The sequence below is a fragment of the Microcaecilia unicolor genome, chromosome 6, assembly GCF_901765095.1.
Source record: "Microcaecilia unicolor chromosome 6, aMicUni1.1, whole genome shotgun sequence".
Lineage (NCBI taxonomy): Eukaryota > Metazoa > Chordata > Amphibia > Gymnophiona > Siphonopidae > Microcaecilia > Microcaecilia unicolor.
In genome coordinates this window covers 291,952,656-291,966,749 of record NC_044036.1, presented here as the reverse complement: position 1 = coordinate 291,966,749, position 14,094 = coordinate 291,952,656, and positions in this window count along the sequence as shown.

Genomic DNA, 14,094 nt, shown 5'->3' with positions numbered 1-14,094 from the left:
CCTGCTAGAAGTCATGCTGCCCTAACTAACTACATGCTGGTGGGGCAGAATGAGATGGTTCCTTCACCGGTGCCCAGGAAATCTTCAGAATATGATCACACAGATCCTGAGAGTCCTTGTGACCACATGAAGGAGTTAGTCAATGCAGTAATGTGAATTTAAATATAGCATGTAAAAAGTAAAAATTCACCTGTGTTCCCATTCAGGTCTGGAGAAATGCTCACAGTCCAGTTGTTGCAAACCTCAGGACTCATGTGAAGACATAAGAATGTTATTTAGATCCAGACACAACTGGATTACTTTAGCAATACATGTAAATTTTCATGCCAATAAAGTTATTTGAATCTGAATTCAAGACAGAATGGGACAAGCACCAAAACTCTCTGAAGGAGAAGAAAGGATAGTAGAGATTAGTAGATGGCATGGATAGGAAGACTGGCTGTATGGTCTTTATCTGCTGTCATGTTCTATGTTTCTGTGAATCTGACAGTGTGAACTCTGGTCCCTGACCTCAGGAAAGAAGAGGGAGTGTGGGGAGGTGGCCTCTTAGTTCTGTTGTTTGCTAAATGTTGAAAGGGTGCTTCAGTGTCAGGGTGGAGAGATACCCAAGGTCTGGAAGAAGCTCTACTAGAATTAGGTAACCCACTAGAGAACCAGAATTTTGGGGGCAGTAGCAGAAGAACCAGCTGCTTCCACCAGCCATGCTTTGAGTTACCCTTCTTGGTGCCCCAGGAAAAAAAGCAGTGAGTCAGGTAAAGCCAGACACTGATGCCACTCCCATGTCACACTGGCCTTCAACAGCTCATAAGTTAATGGGAGTGGTCCCAGAGAGTACACGGATGCAGTGCACAAGAGTGGCACATGTGTTAGTGTTGCTGCATGCATCTGGCATGATGAAGGAAGGATTTGCTCACTGCAGGGCAGCCCAAGCCACTGCTTCTTCCATCTGACCTAAGATCTGCTCACCATCCTTCAGGACCAAACAGACTGGCCCCAAGCCAGACTTTTGCTGAGAGGGGAGGGGAAGGGATTTAGCCCACATCTTTATTCAGTTGTAACTCAAGATGATTTAGATTCAGGTACATGGGTATTTTCCCAGTTCATAATCTAAGTTTGTATCTGAGGTAATGGAGGGTTAAGTGCAGTGGTATGCTGGAGCAGGCTCTCACAAGCTTGCGAGAGCCGCTTGTTAAGTTTTTAAGAATTTTGGGAGCTGGTTATTAAAGTAGCCCCCCCCCCCCCATTATTTTAACAACCGGGTCCCAAAATGTGGGCTCGGGCCCCCTCCTGAATTCTCTTTTACTTTGCTGGTGGGGATGCTGAGCCCCACCAGCCAAGTGAAGACTGCTGCTGCTTCCCGCTCCTTGTTTCCAGCTCTGAGCAGCAGGCTTGGACTTCTTGCGCATGCGCGAGAAGTCTCAACATGCTGCTCAGAGACAGAAACAAGCAGCAGAGAATGGTGGCAGTCCATTTATTGGCTGGTGGGGCTTGGCATCCCTGCCAGCAAAGGTATGTCTAATATGCTCACACAAGGGGGGGAGGGTTGAGAGAGGCAGGTATTGCCCCCCCCCCCCAGTCCACCCCTGGCCCTCCAAATTGCAGGGCTGGCTATGCCCGGAGAGAGAGCCCGTTGTTAAAGATTTACCAGCACACCCCTGGTTAAGTGACTTGACCAAGATCACAAGGATCTGCAGTGGGATTTGAACTGGGCTTCCCTGGTTCTCAGCCCACTGCTCTAACTATTAGGAAGTCTGGGAGCACCCCTGGTGGAGATGGGGAGTCTACATGAATGCTACTGGTTCTCTCTGAATCTAATACCTTTCCAGTCCAGCCCTTCTCTGTCTCCCTTGCCTTAGAGACAATGACCTGTGTTAGGAAGCTGTACTTTCAAAGGAACTTCTAAATCTCTCTCTTCCCCACCACACCAGTTCTGTGCAATATATTATATCCCAGACTGTTATGAAAAATATTTCAGAGAAGAATTTCAACAGCGGGAAAATATGTGCTTAGATATTACACACATGGTAATAGGCAAAGGGGGCAGACAAGCATATTTAAAATTTTGTGAGCAGCAGTTGCGTCAATCATCAAGACTTTAGCTTTTGAATCTTTCATAAAGGTCAGATTTGAATTAACTTAAAAACGCAAGTGAAAAATTAAGCAGCAAAGAAATCTAGATGAAATTCACAACATCTGGAACAACTCTTCCTCTCAGCAGCTGGATCTGGCTCCCCTCCCTTTCCCTCCTTCCTCACACTACAGTCTGTCAGAAGAAAGTCTCATTGCAGTGAGCAGCCGGGCCCAGATCTCTTCATATATCTCTGTTTGTGGGTAGTATGTAGCATTTGACAATGGACCTAGAGAGAATGCAGCCTGCCTTTGGGCAGTCAGATTCACTCAGGGTTTCTTGCTAGGCTGTCAGGAAAGGCCTTAACACTGCCTCCCAGCTCTTGGTGTACACTCAAGGTAGTATCTACATTTGCAGGTATCAAAGAGTGAAAGAAATGAACTAGAAAGCTCTTGGATATAAGTTGAAGGGTCTGGTGCTCCCTTGGTAGGGATTTCATATCCTTTCCTGCCTGTCTATCCTGCTGAAATCAATGTAATACTTCAAATGATTAATTGAAGTCTTATTACTACAAAACTATGCTCAAAGTTGAGAATGCAGGTCTTTCTAGTGCTACATATGAAAACCTACTGTTTCCTGATTGGGAAAGAATTGATCATACAGCATCTTTTGGACTGACAATGTGATATTGGTTTTCCTGACTTAGACTCCATGAAACTTGCTCCTTTGATACCTGAGCTGAGCTTGTCTGTCCTTTCTCACCTATTTCCAGAATTTTTCTCTCTCCTATCTCTTCGGTCAATGTTCTCTCTTCATCCTGCCATCCCTCTAGTGCAATGCCTCATTGCAGCTGCATGAAGCCCTGTGGGGTATTGGTGCCTCTGGGACTCTTCTTGCTGTGTTTTTTTACCTGATTTCTATTTATACAAATCTTTTTGAATCATTTCTTGCCTCAGAATGGAACCTATGGTTTGGATCTGGAGTCTCCTGTTTTGAGCTGAGTCATTGCCCTCACAAGCTCTGTACTAAGGGAATAATACCCCATGCCCACTCTTCCATAAACATGGGAGATGGGTGCTTGGTATATCTGAGAATGATCATGTTTGACTTTATGTAAGGCAGTTATGGCATGTTCCACCAGCTACCTGTACTTATAAACCAGCATCTCAGAGTTCTACAAAGCTAGATTCATGGATGATATAAGGATCTTATAAAATGCATGTATGTTTCAGTGAATTATTGTTTAAAAAGTGACAGAACTGTAATATTCACTTAAATGGGTGTTAATTAAAGTATTTGTAGAAAGGGAAAAAAACCAAGAAATAACCTTTGAAGCAAAGCAGGAGCTCAGTTACCTTAGGTTAAGTACAGTTACCTCTCAGCTTAAAGTAATTAGTTACAGTAATTAGGTTACTTATGTAGGAAAGTAATGGATTACTGATTACAGTTACCTGCTTAGAATAGCTAATTGTTTTTCCGTTACCAATACCTCATTCAAGAATATGTGTGGTAAAAGCCTTATGGTACATGAAGAGGTAAAATATCTTATACACAACCCCAATGTGAATATTGCATAACTTCATCTCTTGATGTTTATTCAAGGAGTAATTAACTACAGTAACTAATTACTAGTAACTCAATATCACACAACATTATATAGATAGATAGATAGATAGATAGATAGATAGATAGATAGATAGATAGATATGACTTACAACTGAGTGAACAGGTCCCAAAAGTGGAATTACAAATAACAGAGGTAAAGGCTATAAAAGCTCGGAGGGGTAAATAAGTTTTATGTAGCCTAGTGGTTAGTGCAGTGAACTTTGATCCTGGGGAACTGAGTTCAATTCCCACTGCAGCTCCTTGTGACTCTGGGCAAGCCACTTAATCCTCCATTGCCCATGGTACAAATAGTACCTGAATATAATATGTAAACCGCTTTGAATGTAGTTGCAAAAAACACAGAAAGGCGGTATATCAAGTCCCATTTCCCTTTCCTTTTATACACTAGTAGCATGGAAGAGTGGCCTGCTGGTTAGAGCACCAGTCTTGCTATCCAGAGGTGGCTAGTTCAAATCCCACTACTTCTGCTTGTGATCTTGGGCAAGTTACTTAACCCTCCATTGCCTTAGGTACAAAATTAGATTGTGATTCCTCCAGGGACAAAGAAATACCCAGTGTACCTGAATGTAACTCACCTTGAACTACTACTGGAAAGGTATAAGCAAAATGCAAATAAATAGAATGGGATTATGCAAGTTTTTCATGTTCTACAGCCTAAAAATTGCAAGTGCCTAAAGTGAGATGTGTGATTTCTGGAGTTAATTACTTTTTTTTAGTGATAAATGTTTCCTCATTTTTAAAGATATAATTAGTCCATACCTGAGGATGAAATTCTGCAGGATTAAGCAGTTGATATCCTTCCATCCTGTGCTATAAATAAGTCACATATCCCACTTTTGGTACCTTTTCACTCAGCACATTTCATACGCACTCCTTTCTCTCTCTCCATATTTTATAAACATACTAGCCGTTAAGCCCGTAACAACGGGCTAGTTTTTTGTTTTCCTATGGCCCTCCCCCCCCCCCCCCCCCGTTCACCAAGCCTGCTCTCTCCCCTGCCCTCCCCCCATGTCCAGCAACCCTCCTCTCCCCCTCCCATCCGCTCCATCCACCCGTGTCCATCAACTGTTCTCTCCCCTACCCTCCATCCTCGGGCTCCCATCCACTGCGATTGTGACCTCCTGTGCCCTGCCGTCCCCGCCGCCGCCGCCATTTCGCCGTCCCCGCTGCCGCCACCAACTTTGACCCCCCCCGGCGTCGCCCCCCCTCTTTCCACCGTCGTCGTGTCGTCAGTTCTCCATCGTTGCGTCTGTTTCCCTCAGTTCCGCCCCCTCCTTCTCTCCCTGCTCCCTCCTCCTCCGATTTCCATGCCCATGTCCAAGCCCTCCTCCCTATTGGGCTGTACTGCTGGTGGAGGCGGGGCTTGGACTTCAACACTCTCAGCATTCCGACTCTACTGCGCATTTGCAGGTGAGTCGGTCACTTGACTTTTATATGTTTGATATATATATAGAGAGAGAGCGAGAGAGAGAGAGAAAGAGAGGGGGGGATTATGGACTCCCATCTTGTCACAGTTCTGCAGTATTCTCTGCTATTCCACAACTGAAACTCTCAAACACTGCTCTGCCACTACACCTCAGTCCTGTTTTCCTTTACTGTGTACCAATAACAATTTTTGTTTTGAGCATTTTTTTTGTTCGTCATGGATAGGTAAATAGGAAATACCCAGTGCACCTGAATGTAACTCACCTTGAGCTACTACTGAAAATGTGTAAGCAAAATCCGAATAAATAAATATATACAATTTCTGCTCAGTTGAGAGTTTATTAGTTAAAACCTTGGCAGAAGCGCCATCTAGTGGCTAGTGAGTACAGCTTAAAACAGCATAAGGTCAATTCTTGTTTATTGATTACTGGATATTCAAGACAATTCAATTCAAGTCTTATATACTGCTAATATCCCCTATTTAGGGTTCAGTGTGGTTTACATCATAAGTGGAATAATACTGCATATCCTGACGAGCAGCTCCAACTGGACTTTAAAGAAAGAGTTTGAAATGTCTAAATTAGAAGTTTCAAATTATTTGTATATTCAGTAGCACCATAACAAACCCTAAATATACCGCCATATGTGGGATTATAGGTAGACATGCATATATGAATAAATATAAGTATTGATGGAATACCTGGTTTTTACTTTTAGTGAGACATGTGTATACTACATGCTTAGCCTCTATACATATGCCACACTGCCTGTCATGTGGTCTTCATTATATATATATACAACTAACCAAATTCCCCCTGGAACAAAACACTTGTCCCAGTGCAATACATATATGTGCTTTCTGGATCTTGAGTGTGTATCTCACAATGTTGCTGTGATCAGTGTGTGTGAGATACTGTGGGGCTCATTTTCAAAGCACAGACTTACAAAGTTCCATAGGTTACATGAGCTGTATTTTCAAAGCACTTACTTACAAAGTTATATAGTAACCTATGGAACTTTAAGTGTTTAAGAGGCCCTTTTACTAAGCCGCGGTAGGCTCTACGCATGTGCAGTGCGCACCCAAATGAGACTACCGCCAGGCCAGTGCGCCCCCCTGGCAGTAATTTCAGATTTGGCATGCACCCATAACACCTGGATGAATTACTTATTTCCTCCCACGCACACCGTTTCCAGCAGTAATTAGCAGTTGGTGCACGCCAACCGGTAACCGTGCGTGTAGCATGTGAAACCTTACTGCTAGATCAATATGTGGCATTAAGGACTCAGGCCAGTTTTAGATGCGTGCTGGTTTCAGTTTTACCGCATGCCCTTTTTCCATCACATAAAAATAACCTTTTTTGCAGACGAGGTAAAAACTGGCCTGCCATGTACCTAATACATGCGCCTACTCTGCTGCAGGCCACTTTTTACCAAGGCTTAGTAAAAGGGCCCCTAAGTGCTTTGAAAATGAGTCCCAAGTCTAAATGCTTTGAAAATATGCCTTCACGTGACTTTGCATTTGTTGCAGATCCCTGTAAGACCACAGATATATCTTCCCTTTGAAAATCTCTGGTTTTATGATTCCAATCTTTAATCTCCACAGAAAAGCCACGTGCAATCCTTCAGATACACTAGCAACTCTGTAGGCTGAAATACTTCTCTTCGGTGTTCACAGAAGAAAATCTTGGAGAAGGACCACAGTGCTGCTGCTGATATATCTGTGAACGGAGTGGATATTGCTCCGTTCACGGAAAAATGCATTTATAAACAACTTGAAAATCTTAAAGTGGACAAAGCTATGGGGCCAGATGGGATACCTCCCAAGATACTGAGGGAGTACAGAGAAGTCCTGGCAGAACCTCTTAAGGATTTATTTAATAGATCTTTAGAGATGAGAGAGGATCTGTGGGACTGGAGATGGGCTGATGTGGTCTCTCTTCACAAAAGCGGGGACAAGGAAGAAGTGAGAAACTACAGGCCAGTAAGCCTGACGTCGGTGGTAGGAAAAATAATAGAGTCACTGTAGAAGGAAAAGATAGTTAACTTTCTAGAATTCAACGGGCTGCAGGATCCAAGGCAACATGGCTTTACCAAAGGAAAATCCTGCTAAATGAATCTGATTGATTGATTTATTTGATTGGGTGACCAAAGAACTGGATAAAGGACAGGCGCTAGATGTAATCTACTTAGATTTCAGCAAAGCATTTGACATGGCTCCTCACAGAAGACTCATGAATAAGCTGAGAGGGCTGAACCTAGGACTCAAAGTGGTGAACTGGATTGGAAACTGGTTGACTGACAGGTGACAGAGAGTGGCGGTAAATGGAATCCGCTTGGAGGAAAGGAAGGTGAGTAGTGGAGTGCCTCAGGGATCGGTACTGGGATTGGTTCTGTTTAATATATTTGTCAGAGACATTGCTAAAGGATTAGAAGGAAAAATTTGCCTTTTTGCAGATTACATGAAGATAACCAATAGAGTGGATACCCAGGAGAGAGTAAAAACCATTAGAAAAGATTGCCAAAAATTAATAGAGGCCCTCTAATTTATATTACAAACACATGTTGTTCAAATACTTGCAATAACTATAAAGTTATTTTTGGGGTAGTGAGAGCTAATCAGCATGTCTGTGTACTAGTGGGGGGGAGGGTCTTAGCACTACTACTACTACTACTACTACTACTACTACTACTACTATTTAACATTTCTAAAGCGCTACCAGGGTTGCCCAGCCCTGTACAATTAACAAAGAAGGACAGTCCCTGCTCAAAAGGAGCTTACAATCTAAAGGACAAAAAGTGCAGTCAATCAGGACTGAGGCAGTCTAGATTTCCTGGATAGAGGTACAATGGTTAGGTGCTGAAAGCGACATTGAAGAGGTGGGCTTTGAGCAAGGATTTGAAGATGGGTAGGGAGGGGGCTTGGCGTATGGGCTCAGAGAGTTTATTCCAAGCATAGGGTGAGGCGAGGCAGAAAGGGCGGAGTCTGGAGTTGGCGGTGGTGGAGAAGGGTACTGAGAGGAGGGATTTGTCCTGTGAGCGGAGGTTACGGGTAGGAGCATAAGGGGAGATGAGGGTAGAGAGGTAATGAAAGGCTGCAGATTGAGTGCATTTGTAGGTTAGTAGGAGAAGCTTGAACTGTATGCGGTACCTGATTGGAAGCCAGTGAAGTGACTTGAGGAGAGGGGTGATATGAGCATATCGGTCTAGGTGGAAGATAAGACACGCAGCAGAGTTCTGAACGGATTGAAGGGGGGGATAGATGGTTAAGTGGGAGGCCAGTGAGGAGTAGGTTGCAGTAGTCAAGACGAGAGGTAATGAGAGAGTGGATGAGAGTTTGGGTGGTGTGCTCAGAGAGGAAAGGGCGAATTTTGCTGATGTTATAGAGAAAGAAGCGACAGGTCTTAGCAGTGATGAAGTAGTGCATGTGTCGGCATGGTTGAACGGTTAGGCATGGGGGGAGGAGGTTGAGATTGCTCTCCCTATCACAGCTGAAAGTAAGTGTTTATAGTAATTTGTAGTATTCAAAATTTGTACAAGGAACGAGAAATATGTTAATTGGTAGTATGGTATTGATAGAGTTTATATTTTTGTAGTTCTATTTTCCTGAAGATGCAGCATTTTTGCAAAACACGACTCTATAGAAGTGAGAGCACTTTTGTACACACAGCACAAACAGACTTTGAGAATGAAGGACGTTTGGGGCATTTAAAGCAGCAAGAGTTCACCAGAGGAAGTCACTCCCAAGAAGTGTTGGATTTGATATTTGATCATGTGACCTGATCGTGGCTGAACAGGTAAGCACAGTGCTAGGCAGACTTCTACCGTCTGATTGTGGCTGGACAGATTTGGATGGGCTGGAGTGGGACTTTGATGACAACTTCAGAAATTAGAGAACAATGCCAGTGCTGGGCAGACTTCGACAGTCTGTGCTCTGAAAATGATAAGGACAAATCAAGATCAAGTATACATATGTAGTATCACATCATACCTTATGCTATGAGTTTATCTTGTTGGGCAGACTGGATGGACCATATAGCTCTTTATCTGCCATCATCTACTAGATTACCACATTACTGTGTTCATCTAGTCATCTGTAGTGCCATCCTACTGTCAGTAAAGTGCCTCCCAGGAGGGTAGGTTTAGACTATGGTCACTAAAGTTAAGGTGATCTCCAGGAGATAAACTGGAGAAGAGCAGACTAAGGGCCAGATGCACTAAGATCCTCGGAAGAGCCCTTCCCTTACCGATTCCATAGCGAATCGGTAGGGAACAGCCATGCATCAATGAAACGGAATGCAAATGAGCTGCTCGTTGTAGCTCACTTGCATTCTCTATTCCCTCGGAAGCCAGTCGGCCGGTCAAGCATGCGCAGAGCAGCCAAGCGTTATGCTGGCTGCTCTGCGCCTGCCAAGGACGTCCTTTATGGACGTCCTTCACTATAAAAAAAAAAAAGGATGTCTCTGACGAGCAGCAAAGGACGCCCTTTATGGACGTCCTTCACTGAACCCCACCCAAAAAAGGACGTCTCTGATGAGCAGGAGAAGCTCGAAAAATGGACCGCAAAGCACCTCTCCTTTGTTCTTTGCAGACCCACGAGAGTTACAACTGCAGCAGCCCGGATCATTATACTGGCTGCTCTGCTGCTCGGCTTCACGTCAAAAAAAAAAAAAGGTCGTACCTGACGGGATTTTTTTTTTCTGCAGATTTTTTGATAGGCATCCTTCTTGGACGCATTTTTCTTACGACCACCACCGGACAGAATCGGGATATTCGAGGACTATTTCGACGTCCCTTTCTATTATGCCCCTCCTCCAGGTCTCTCTCAGCCAATCACAGTGCATTTAGCTGTCACTGGAGTCAGCTAAACACATTGTGATTGGCTGAGAGGCCGTGGGGGGTGGGGGGTTCACAATCGTCCATTAGCTTCAGCTGGCGATGAGGAAGTCTGCCCCCCTTTTGCCCCCGACCGGACGCTCCCTTCCCGGGGACCAAGGGCAAGCCGGGGCGCTCCTTCTCCAGGGATGCAAGCAGCTGGCGGGCCCGATTAGTGCGCAAGAAGAAGCACCTAGCCAGCAAGAAGGGGGCGGGGGGGCTGCATTGCCCAGCACTTCTGCAGAAGCCTGGGAAGGTCCCTGTCGGCGATGAGGAAGGGGGGACAAATGTAGTAAGCTCCTTCGTTTTTGAAATAAGTAGTAGCCACTACTACTACTACTACTACTTTACATTTCTAGAGCGCTACTAGGGTTACGCAGCGCTGTACAATTTAACAAAGAGAGACAGTCCCTGCTCAAAGAGCTTACAATCTAATAGACAAGTAGCACTTCAGAGAAAGCTGCAAACATCCAAGTGCTCGTCAGGGATGTCCTTTTTTGGTTTTGTGAGTGAAGGACGTCCATGTTAGGCACTTTAGAAGGACGTCCCTGACAAGCATTTTTTTTTCCTTTCCGATTCCCTCACAGCAGCCCCAATGAGAGGTGCAGACCTCCCGTCAGGTTTTCCACGGTAAGGGAATCGGAAAACGGTAGTGCATCTCATTATAATAGCCTTGCAATGGTAGTGCAGCTCATTATAATAGCCTTTGGATCATTTGCATTCTGTTTTCCTTAGCTGCTACTGTGATCGGAAAATGCCCTTTTGTGCATGTCCCTGTTTACTACTTGCATGTTAAACTGGCTAAAACCAGTTTAAAACCCAGGTTGCTGGCTCAGAAAGCTTAGTGCATCTAGCCCTAAGACATAGAAAAGGGAAAGTGAAAATAAAGAAGTGTGAGAAGAGCTGGAGAGAGACAGCCCAGGAAAATGAAAGTAGAAGTTATTGTCTTCTGTTTCAGCACTGTAACCCCTGGGCTGGGCTGAGCTCAATGTCTTGGAAACTCCCAGCTGCACCTCTCTCTCTCATATACACATACACAAGCTGGCATGGAGCTGATCAGTGCAGTTGTACTAGGGGGTTTTCTCCTGGCCACTGTAGTGTCAGCTCAGGATCTTTTTAGCTCAATGTTGCTGCTTGGAGGGGTTTCAGCTTTTTGTGGTGGGCTCCTTTCTTACTCTGGGCTCCTATGTTGCTTTTATGAGTGCTGCAGTGACAAAGAAACCCTGAACCTCACAGGTAAGAACAGCAGTAGAAATTGGGGGCCATTAGAATAGGGCAGAATTTCCAAACTGTGGGTCAGGACCCCAAATGGGGTCACGATGTGGGTGGGCTCTCCATAGGTGTATCATTATTCTGCACTCATGGAGTCACAGCCACAAAAAGTTTGACAAACACTGGAATAGGGCACTTCCATGCCACAGGCCGCAATGGAAACTTTTCTGTGGGATTCCACGAAGCTCGGATATACATGCAGGTGTGAGTACTAACTTCACATTACTTTCTAGAAGTTCAACATTTAATGGGCTAACTGAGGAGAAATGAGCTGATTCTGCTTTTCAACTCAGACGTCGGGCAGTTTTTATTGTTACCTCTTCCTCCCCCCCCCCCCCCCCCCCCCCCCATCCTCCTAGCCTTATTACCGGATTTTAGCTCGTTCTCTTTGAAATGTGCATCACAGAAAGAGAATCCACAGAAAGAGAATGTGCAAAGTGCAGTTTCTCTGCAATTCTAGCAGCATGGTGGGGGGAGGGGGAGGGGGAGCTGGCACTTTCTCTCTCCCCCCCCCCCCCCCCCCCCCACCAACTTTCATTTTCTCCTTGTCAATTTCTTACTCCTCCACTAGCTCTAGGTGGCCAGGGGCCAGCAGGCAACCTTACAATCAAGGAGCAGGCAGAGCTGGCTGGGACTTGAAAGCACATAAAAAAAAAGTCTAACCATGCATGGTGTTGTTGTTGTTGTTGGTGTTGGTGGTGGTGGTGGTGGTGGGTGGAGTCTACGAAAGTTCCTTCCTGGGAGAATAAAAGAATCATTTGTAATAACAGGTAAATAGGAGTGAAGAAGTGGGGACCATTAGTTTTATGCTACTTTGTGGGCATCATTACATGATTTATACATTTTGCTGTGTGAGGGCGATATTATATTGCGTCTTCTCCCAGCATTCTAAAGTCTCCCATCTGTTCTGTGACCTTAGGTTCACTGTATGTGTCCGAAAAACTGCAGCGATTGGATCTCAGGGTCACTCCTGGAGAAAATGGAATTATTCTAGACTGGCGTTGTACAGGAGATCACAACAAGCCCTTCTGAAACCACTAGACAAGAATCAGGCCTTAGACTGAAGCTGCAGATTGGTCCTATACCATCTGACAGATAGGGTTAAAATCATTAACCTTAAGCTACAAACACATCAGTAAATGGATGTGATCTCTGAGCTACCAGCAGTTTCTGCCAGTGCCCCTATATGCAGCTGTTCTTCTCCTTCCTGCAAGGTTCTGTACCCAGACAAGAGGTAATGGAGGTTCCCAAGTGCTCTTGCTGTGAGGACCCAGAAGTTGGACGCTGGGTTAGTGACCATGAGTCCTAGATAGTTTTTCATCAGTGAGCCTGGTAGCTGGAGGGAGTGGTTAGCAAGTCTTTAACAAACATATTCAGCACTGTAGGTATATCTAACCACTTCCTCTGCAATTGCGTGCAAGTCCCCTGCCTAGTTGGCTAAGCTAGGCTAGACCCTATCAACCTCCTATATTTGGTGAAGTCCTCTAGCCGTTAGGTAGGCTGGCTGGTGGCTTACCTCCCCCCCCCTCCCCTTTAAACCTTTCTTTGAATGCAGAGACTCCCTAATACAGAAAAGGATATCCCACCAGCTAGCCTGCCTGCTTTTTCTCCTACTTCTCTCTCTCTTGCACTGATTCAGGTCTAAAAAAAAAAACCACAGCCGCATTGCTAATGTAAATAGCTGAACTAGGAACCTTTCTTCTATAATGCAGGATTTCACTCCACTAAGCCACCACAGATACACCTAGGGAGGAGGGGAGGGGAGGGCTTTTATTCTGTCTGTTAAAGGAGAATCTTCCTCCTTCAAATAAAATTGCATTATTTCACTTTGGATGTGAATTTTATATTTTCCAAAATCCTATATTGAGGGGAAAAGAGCCAATAAGGTAATAAGAGCAGAGAACAAGAACGAATCATTCAGGCGCCCATTAAACATTAAGGAAACTAGACAGTTGCCCCAAGCAGCAGCTTCTAGGGAGATGTAAAGAGCAGCTGTAGTCAGATTAAAAACAAAACAATAGACCCTGACAGGCATTGAAAGACCCATTAGCCCATGCCTTTACATGTAGGTAGGGTAAGCAGCTTCCAAACAATCCATCTATCCAAATAAATGGCTTTGGGAAATGGCCTTCATTAGGTATGTGTATGTACAAATCAAAGTTTAATATTTCAAAACTGAGGTCCAATTATGCATTCTTATAGGATCATTCTGAGAATGGGTGTGTTTTGGAGGTGATCATGATTATTGAGGATAATTATCAAATTCTAAGGGGTGGGGGAGGTTATGGGCTTGACTAACAGGAGATGGTGAGATGTCACAAAGCTGAAGTCGGTCCACCTAAGGAAGTTTTCATTCTCAATGCAGCTGCTGCCATCTTGGTACACCCAACCCACAGTATGATAGGGTGACGAGCTCTGCCTACTGCCCAGATAATGAGCCACCTGTTGGAAATGTGTTGCTTGCCGCGCCAAAGTTTTCTTAATGTCGTTGACCGAGGCTTGCAACTTAGAGAGGCAATCATCAATCACTGCTATGAGCTGTTTGGTGAGTTCCCTGATCACCTTCTTCCTGTAAGTTAACCACTGCAGTAGAGGATTGCAACGGCATCGCCATCTTAGGGCTCGCAGGCTGTACGAGGTCTCTGGTAGGCCATGGTGTCTTTGCCGGCATGCCCCGAGGAGACAAGTTAAATAAACGAAACCAAACTCCATGAAGATTACTGTGGTATCCAGCGCAATCCCCCAATTGAAATTAATGTCCCGGGGGAGGATTAGGTCGATAAAGTTGCAGATCATACGCTGGTGAAGCGGAGTGGGGCAGACGAGCGTCC